At 44.6% G+C, this 9,237-nt stretch overlaps 1 pseudogene; it reads left to right on the top strand.

The window, feature by feature from the left end:
• The first annotated feature begins 5,852 nt into the window (after window positions 1-5,852).
• The window catches only part of LOC115868050, a 12,217-nt pseudogene continuing 8,832 nt past the window's right edge, over window positions 5,853-9,237 (top strand).

The following is a 9,237-nucleotide window of genomic DNA, read 5'->3' on the forward strand; positions in this document are numbered from 1 at the left end:
CAGAGACAGGGTGGGGTTAGGAGGTCTGGTCGGAGATCAGCCACACACAACTTTATTGTAAAACTTATATTCAAACTGCTTGAGGAACTTGGAGGCAAAACATTACCGTTGTACCTTGTTCCTAAGACTTCATGGTACATTGAATGTAAACCAGTACACTCTGATTATTATTATTAGCTGATTTGTTGCTTGTCATATAGACAATGATTACTGTGAAGGGTCACACAAAGCCTTGGACCTTGCCCTGACTTCTGAGCCAGAACCCCAGTGTCTCTGTCATCCTGGTAGCTGGTCTCTGACAGTTGGGATGACTCCTTAGGGTTTTGACTCACATCTCTCTAATGGCTACTGATACTGAACATCTTTCCATATGCTTGTTGGATTCTCTGGTAAACTCTCCAAGCCCTTTGCCCAATAAAAAATTGGGTTCTTTGTCTTGTGTTATGCTGTAGAAGTTCTATACACATTTTGAATATTAGGCCCTTATACATATATGCTTCCTGAAAATGTGAGTTGTGAGCCTTTTGATTTGAGACAGCCCTGTCTAAGTATAATCACGTTTTTAACTGTATTCCAAGGGTTCTGCATGAGTTTGAAATGTCAATTGTCATTTGAGCCCTGCTGGGAGTCCAGTTGTCCTTTCTAGCTTTCTCAGTCATTACATACGAAGGAGGGGAGCTCTGGCACAGTGGGTTACACATCGGACTCCTAACCACAAGGTCAGAAGTTCAAAACCATCCACTGATGTGCAGGAGAAAGGAGGCTTTGCGATCTCATAGAGTCACCGTCTCTGAAACACACAGGGCGGTTTCAGGGCTACCATGAGTTGGAATCGACGTGATGGCAGTGAGTTTATATGACTGACAAGGGATAATCTGTTGGAGATTGAATGTCAGAGCAGAAGATTGTAGAATTCTTCATATGTGCTTCCTATGTTTTATGCTTCGTGGCTTGTATTGTAGGAATTGTCATGTATTTTAAGAATTACAGCCCTGGGGAGTGGATATCAGGGGCTCAAGTAGGAAGAGAATGGTTTGAAAACGATGATGGCGGCATATGTGCAAATGTGCTTGACACACTGGATGAAGGTATGGATTGTGATAAGAGATGTAAGAGCCCCCAGTAAAAGTAATAAATAAATGAAGAATAAAACAATGCATTACAAAAAATTACATGCCATTTGCATATAATTTGTATTACTGTATATACTCGAGTATAAGCCGACCTGAATATCAGCCGAGGCACCTAATTTTACCACAAAAACTGCATTAAAACAGTGCTGAACTCCCCCCAACTACCAGGACCCCAATTTTGCCTTGCAGACCTGGTTAGACCAGATGATGCACAGTGGTACAGATGGGAATTGGAAACGTAGGGAATCTAGGACAGAAGAACCTCTCAGGACCAGGGGTGACAGTGGTGATACCAGAAGGGAAAAGGGGTGTAGAAAGGGGGAATGGATCACAGGGAGCTACAAAGAACCTCCTCTCTGGGGGACGGGCAGCAGAGGGGTGGGTGAAGGGAGACGCCGGACAGTGTAATATAAGATACAATAATAATTTATAAATTATCAAGGGTGCATGGGGGAGAGGGGAGGAGGAAGGGAGGGGGAGGGGAAAAAAGGAAAATGAACTGAAAGAGGAAAGCGAATTTTGGGAATAATGAGGGCAACAAATGTATAGATGTGCTTTACACAATTGATCTATGTATTGTGATGAATTGTACGAGCCCCAATAAATTGATTTTAAAAAAAAGCAGTGCTGAAAAGCTCGGCTTATACTTGAGTACATACAGTAGTGGTTTTAGCACTCTGCCTAAACACCCGTGGGAAACTAGAGTAACTAGGACAGGTCCCTCACAACCACGTTGCTGGGAGGGAGGGTGCTCGTGGCTTGTCTCCTAATGAAGAAAGCTGCTCTCTCTTCTGTTCCCCTTGGAGTGGTTGTTGACTGGGTTCAACTGTTTGAAGGTGAGGTGCCAATATTTGGGAGTTACAAAATTTTTCTCTCAATCTGTAGGTTATCTTTTCACTTTGTTGATAAAATCCTTTGATGTACAAATGTATTTGGCTTTTATGAGGTTCCTTTATATATTTTACGTTTTGCTGTTCAAGTTCCTGCTGTCATATTTGATAATCTATCATGAAACACCAGGGCCTTCAATTTGGCCCCTACGTTTTCTTCTAATAATTTAAGGTTTTAGTTTTATCTCTTAGATCCTTGGTCCACTTTGAATTTTTGTTTGTTTGTTTGTTCTTGGTACTATAAAGCATTCTTTTAAAAATCTAAATAAAAATCAAGCCTTCATAGTGAATTATGATCTACAAGAAATATAGCAGACAAAGGAACGAGGAAAACGGCTCCACAGGAAGGCAAAGGGTAGGATGTAGGCTGTGCTAGGAGGAGCCCTGGTGGCGTGGTGGTTACGAGTTGGGCTGTAATCCGCAGGGTCAGTGGTTAGAAGCCTAGCCACTCTGTAAGAGAAAGCCATGGCTTTCTTCTCCTGCAATTACAGCCTCAAGATTCATGAGGGCAGTTCCACCCTGTCCTATAGGGTTGCGATGCACTGAAATTGATCCCACGGCAGTGAGTTTGTTTTTTTCAGGCTATGATAAGCTGGACGGAGTGGCTTAATTTCTTCAGCAATCTGTAAATGAAAAGGAAAGCGATGGATGGAGAGAGAGAGAGAGAGAGAGAGAGAGAAACCCATGGACAGTACCAGCTACGTAATTTGCAAGACCTTGTGCAAATGAATGGAGCCCTGCTCGTGTCCTGGGCCATGTATTGGGCTGTTCATCATAGAGTCCGTGTTCAAAGGCACCAGCTGCTCCACAGCAGAACGACAGGGCTCTACCCCTGTGAAGAGGTTCACTCTGAGAAACGAGCCGGCACAGCCCTTCAGAGGGTTGCTCTGAGTTGGAACTGACTTGGGAGCAGAGAGTTTGGCTTGAGGCTGTTTTGTTTTGTTTTGAACAGATGAGAATTGCTGCAGTGGTGCTGTGGGATGAGCGTTGTTCTAATTACCAAGAACCACAAAGCTGGCAGTTAAAAATCAACAAGAATAGAACCACCCCTGGGGTTTCTGGAACTGTCAATCTTTACAGCAGACAGCTCATTTTTCTTCTGTAGGGATTCAGGTAGGTTCAACTGCACCACAGAGCTTGTAAGGTGAACTGTTTGTTCAAGTCCTTTGCCCATTTAAAAAAAATTAATTACCTTTCCGTTATGTTGAAGTATATACACACACACACACACACACACACACACACACACACCACAATTATTAGGCCCTTGTCTCCCAATAAATCCTTCCAGAAACAGACTGCCACATCTCTCACCAGCCACCTGGGGGACTGGAACCACCACCCTTTCGGTGAGCAGCTGAGCTGTTATCCACAGTGCCACTCAAACCAAAAGCCAAACACACTGCCACCGAGTCTGTTGTGACTCACGGAGATTCTGTGTGGTTTCTGAGAGACTTTACAGGAGCGGCCTGCCTCATCTGTTCCCCATCGAGTGGCTCATGGTTTCAGACTGCTAACCTTGTGGTTAGCAGCCTAACCACTAAGCCGCCAGGGCTCCTCATCAGTACCACGGGGGCTCCTCATTTGTCCTCAAAACCAAGCCCACTGCCATCGAGGAGATCCCAGGAGCAGACAGCTACATCCTTCTCCAGCAGTGCACTACAAGTTTGATGGCAGTGGGTTTTACAGAGGGTGACTACGAATCAGAATCAGCTCAAAAGACAATTGGCTTGATGGGCTTTTAGTGGAAAATAAGTGGACACTCACATGCTCAACGAGCAGGGAAAATGCAGCTAACGGAATTAAAACAGAAAGCTGCTTTCTTTCCTCTGCAGTCTCCCTCCAGCTTTCAGGGACGATGCTGTTACTCAGCCGTGCTGCCCCCCAGTATGAAGATAGCTTACTCGCTGTTCACCGGCTATCAGGGTCTCTAGCTAGTCCTCCAACCCAAGGAGGGGAAATTGGCTCAGCTCTCTCCCCTCCAGAGGCCTCCTCTCCCAACCACAGTGGACTGGCAACCCCTGGGACCAGAGCTCTGTACTGTACCTTGGAGGTGCACAGAAGGGAGGATATGAGAGATGGGAGGGAAATAGGGACGAGGGAACTGACAGCCTGCAGAAAACTGTTTTGTGAGGTGGGGGGGGGGGGCTGCCCGTGAACGGTGGTTCAGGTCCCTGACGCCTGCTCCACGGTCTGATTGTACTTCTCTCACACACCACAAACTCAGAGATAACATTAAGACCCTCCAGATAGCAGTGACAGACCGCTCTCTATTCCCATACAGAATTACCGTTTCGGAGACCCATAGGAGCACTTCTACCTTGTCCTGTAGGCCTATGTAACTGTACGGTAGCATACCTTGAAGTCTGTTCTTGAGAGATTAGAAGAGATTAGAAGAGCCATACCAACCAATTGTATGGATTTAATCTGATTTCTGGTTTGAATTAAAAAACTGAAAAGACAATAGGATTGACTTAAATATAACTGAATTTTCATTAAAGAATGATTGTTATTTGTTAGGTGTTATAAAGGTACTGTGGTTGTTTCCTAAAAAGAAAAAACCAAAAAGGGTCAGTTCTTATCTTTTAGAGATAGTGCTATTGACAGATAAAACCACCAAATGGCTGGGAGTTGCCCTAAAGTAACTGAAGTCAGAGGGTAGTGGGTAAAGATATGGGTTAAAGAAAACTGGCCAGGAATCTACATGGTGGAAACTGAGTGTCGGACATCAGGGAGCATCAAAATGGACTATATGCTTAGGTACTTTGTGTGTGTGTGTGTGTGTGTGTGGTTTTTAATTTTTTTTAATTAAATGGGGATTTACATTTCACATTATGAACTTTGTATTCAACAGTTTAAACTGCTAATTGAACCTCCTGTAATTAACCCTTCATGTTTATTATGTACTTTAAAAAATTACTTTTCCATAAAAAAACTGTTGAACATTTACAATGCATCTTGAGAGAGAAATATAGACTTAAGTCTCTTCATTTCATCCTCAAAAACTAGAAAGAGCAAGCACCACCTATATTATTTTGTAATTAAAACACATTTTGTGAAGGAAAGAAAACCTCTCTACATGGTTATTTATAGTCTAGGTGGCCACCAATAGGTAATAAAGAACCAATAGTTATTTATTGGTGGGATACTACTAAGCCAAAAAAGTGGAATGAACTCTGAATTTACCTATCAACATGGGATACATCCCCACACCATTACGCTGAGAGAGAAAGCATCCTCTATTTCCTGCAGAATGGCTGGTGGTTTTGAACTACTGACTTTGCAGTGAGCAGCCCAATGCATAATCCACCATGCCACTAGGGATCCCTCACTTGTAGCCTTATCCTGGTATAACAGAACGTCAACAACAGACTCTAAGCCAACAGCACACTGCATCACGTGGGTTCCAACTCGCAGTGACCCTACAGGAGCTGCTCCAGCGGGTTTCCAACACGACCTCTTACCAGGAACAGAAAGCCTCCCTCTTCTCCCACAGAGCTGCTGGTGGTTTCAGACTGACCTTGCAGTCAGCAGCCCAATGTGCTGCCACTATGCCAACAGGACTCTATCAGAATCTGTGTTTACAAAACCAGTGTTTGAAAATTTTTCATAGTAAACTAAAGGGAGCCATCTTCTGGAAGAAACTGTTATTACAGATTGGCTCAAAAACCAGGGGATTAAAACAGAATTCTAAGACTGGTGGCAAGAGTTGGAAACAACCTAAATTTACATCAATGGATGAATGGATTAAGAAACGGTGGTGCATACATACAATGGAGTTCTACTCATCCCTAAAAAGCAGTGATGAACGCATGAGGCACATCGTCGCATGGGAAGAGATGGGGGAAATTATGCTAAGCGAAGTAAGCCTAGCACAAAAAGAGAGATGCAACATGAATCCACTGAGGTAAGTTTAAAAAAGCAAAAGGGACATAGCGGGAAAGCTACTAAAGGCATAAATTCCAGGGGCAAGGCCCAGGAGTCAGACACAACCCAGGGACACATATGGCAGCCAACTACAAGGGAGGGGAAAAGAGAAAAAAAAAAAGAGGACATGGGTGGGGGGTGGGGGTGGAACAGGATACTAACTCACCCATGGGGAGGGTATTGTGTATGTCTCCACAGAGAAGGGAGAGGGGTCGGACCTCAACCTGATGTGCCAAGACTTGAGGGCAACATACAGGCATGAAGCAGAGAACTAACAGAGAAGACTGTGGGGCCCGGCCCCAATCTATGGGGCTACGTGGACCCTCCCCAGAAGAATGCACTACAGAGGACAGCACTGCAGATACGCCTGGGGAGAGAGAGAGAGAGAGAACCTCATCCTGGCCCACCAAGCCCTGAGGACGATGTTCCTGCTCAGAGCATCCAATGCCCAGAGGACGGTAGGGCCAGCTGCATCATGAGACATGGAGTCCCCTCACTGACCCACAGTACTATGGGGGACAACAATGGAGACAGTGCAGGAATTGTGCCTGGTCTGACACTCCCCACCCCCCAAGTGGGGTGACACAAGAAGGGAAGTGCAACAGAGCAGCAAGGGGGGGCAAAGCAATGAAGTCCCCAAGGAGTCCCAAAAACAGACTTTGGGGGCAGGGCTTGGCACCTCATCAGACTTGATCAGAAAACATTCATAAGGGTCACGAGACAGACCTGGATCTATTTTTTTTCCATGCCTATCTATAGAAGATAGGCAGTATAAACAACCCCGAGGAGTAACCAATGGGACTGGTGGTTCTGGGGGGACATGGGAGAATAAGAGGTGGGGGAAAGAAAAAGGGGAGCCAACAAACCCAGGGACAAGGGAACAACAAGTGATCTAAAAGGGATGGGGAGGAGGGCATAGGATGCCTGGTGGGGTCTGATCAAGTGCAATGTAGCTGAGAGGAATGACTGACAGCCCAATGAAGGTCAAACATGATAGTAGGACGAGGAAAGTAAAAGCAAATAAAGAACTAGGAGGCAAAAGACATTATAGAAGTATAAATACAGTCATATACATATGTAAATATATTTATATATAAGGATAGGGATACAGGTCTATGTACATGTGGTAGTTACATAATCTGGTGTCAGTTTGGGACTTGAGAGGATTAAGAGTGAAGGGGTGGAGTCTAGTCTGTCAATCGGGTCATAGCCAATGAGGCCTCTGTGTGGGCATGGCCCTCCCCTGAGGATTCTGGGAATTCCTGGATTTCCTCCTTGAAAGCTGGAGAGACTCTGACTGCTCACTCCCTGAGAGATGTTCTACTGACCAGACACATGGCACTACGCTGATAGACCCTGTGTCCTGGGAATTGGAGGAGCCACGTGGAGACCCCTGCCAGCACTGATGTTTCTACTGCCACTGGATCCACAAGACTTTGCAGGACAGCACTGATGAAACACACAACATCCTACCTTACAAATTTGGCTAGACCAGGGCATGTACACTGGTACAGATAAGAGTTCTCGACACATGGAATCCAGGACAGATAAACCCGTAAGGAACAATAATGTTGAGGGTAGGGGGAAGGTCGGGGGAGAATGGGGGGGAACCGATCACAATGATCAATGTATAATCGGCCCCACACCCAGGGTAATGAACAACAGAAACATGGGTGAAGGGAGAGAGCGGTTGGTGTAAGATATGGAAACAATAATTTATAATATCAAGGGCTCACAACGGTGGGAGGGTGGGGGAGGGAGGGAAAAATGCTGAGCTAATACCAAGGGCTCAAGTAGAAAGAAAATGTTTTGAAAAGGATGATGGCCACATGTATATAAATGTATTTGACACAATGGATGTATGGATTGTGATAAGAGCTATAAGAGCCCCAATAGAATCACTTATTAAAATAAATAAAAGAATTCTAAGATTGGGCAGGCTTGTTGATTTTTCGCATACACAGTAGGTCCTTGCTCATGTGTCCGCGCTATCCTTTTTGTCTGGAAAGCGTTCCCTTCTACCGGCTAGTCCCTGCTCAGATTTTACTTCAGGCAGAAACTGAAGGATTTCATTCTACTGGATCAACAATAAACGTTAGTGGAAGCAGCAGCCAATAAGTCAAATAATATACTGATTTGGATAAATCTTCTATGAATGACCTCTTTAAGGTTTTTAAAAACAAAGCTGTCACTTTGAGAACTAAAGCTGTGGTCTTTTCAATTGCCTCATGTACATCAACAGGTGAATAATGTAAAAGGAAGTCAGAGAATTGATGGACTGAAACTGTGGTGTTGGCAAAAACACCGAATCTACAATGGACTGCCAAAATAATGAGCAAATCAGCCTTAGAAGAAATACAGCCAGAATGTGTCTTACAAGCAAGGATAATAACACTCAGACTCCCTTTGGACATGCCACTGGGAAAGACCAGTGGGTAGACAAGGGCGTCATGTTTGGTAGAGGACCACTGCAAAGAAATCCACCCATCAATGAGATAGATTAATATAACTCATCAATGAGATGGACTAGTATGAAAACCGCAACCATGGATTCAAACATACCAATGATCATGAAGATGGTGTAGGACAAGGCAACGTCTCAGTCTGTTTTTAAGATTGCCAAAAGTCCAAACAGACGACGGCAACTAACAACAGAGCAGAGATAAGCAAATGTTCCACGCAAAGAAAGTAAATATTGGAGGGCTTTGCAGGAAAAGAGGCGAAATCAATAATATTATGTAGGTACTTATATAATAAAAGATAACAAGTTTCCATGAATTTTTAGTTGATGAAATTAAAAACTAATATATGACATACTATAAAACTCACTTGCCCCACCAGGCCTTGAGGACGCTGTTCCCAATTAGAGCAGCCAGTCCACAGACAGGACCACATGGGCCAACCCCACTGAGACCTGACGCCCCTTACTGACCCATAGCCCTACAGGCGACAACACTGGAGACACTGTGGGAATTGCACCTGATCTGATCCCGCCACACCGAGGCAAGGCACTAAGGGGGTGCAACAGAAAAGCAAGGGAATGGAACGGCGAGGTCCCCAGGGAATGCTGAAGGTGGACTTTGGGGCCAGGGCATGGTGCCCCAACAGACTGGACTGGACTGGAAAGCACCCTTAAAGGTCAACAAACAATCCTTGAACTAACTACAAGCTTTTCTTTCTTGTTGTGTTTTGTTTTTTTGTCATTGGTTTGTTGCTTTCTTGTATATTGTTGCTTGGTTTTGCTCTGTCTTGTTTGTGTGCATGTTATTATCTCTGCAGGTCTGTCT

The sequence above is a fragment of the Echinops telfairi genome, unplaced genomic scaffold (assembly GCF_000313985.2).
Source record: "Echinops telfairi isolate 266 unplaced genomic scaffold, ASM31398v2 ScPeMD7_6;HRSCAF=24_0, whole genome shotgun sequence".
Taxonomy (NCBI): Eukaryota; Metazoa; Chordata; class Mammalia; order Afrosoricida; family Tenrecidae; genus Echinops; species Echinops telfairi.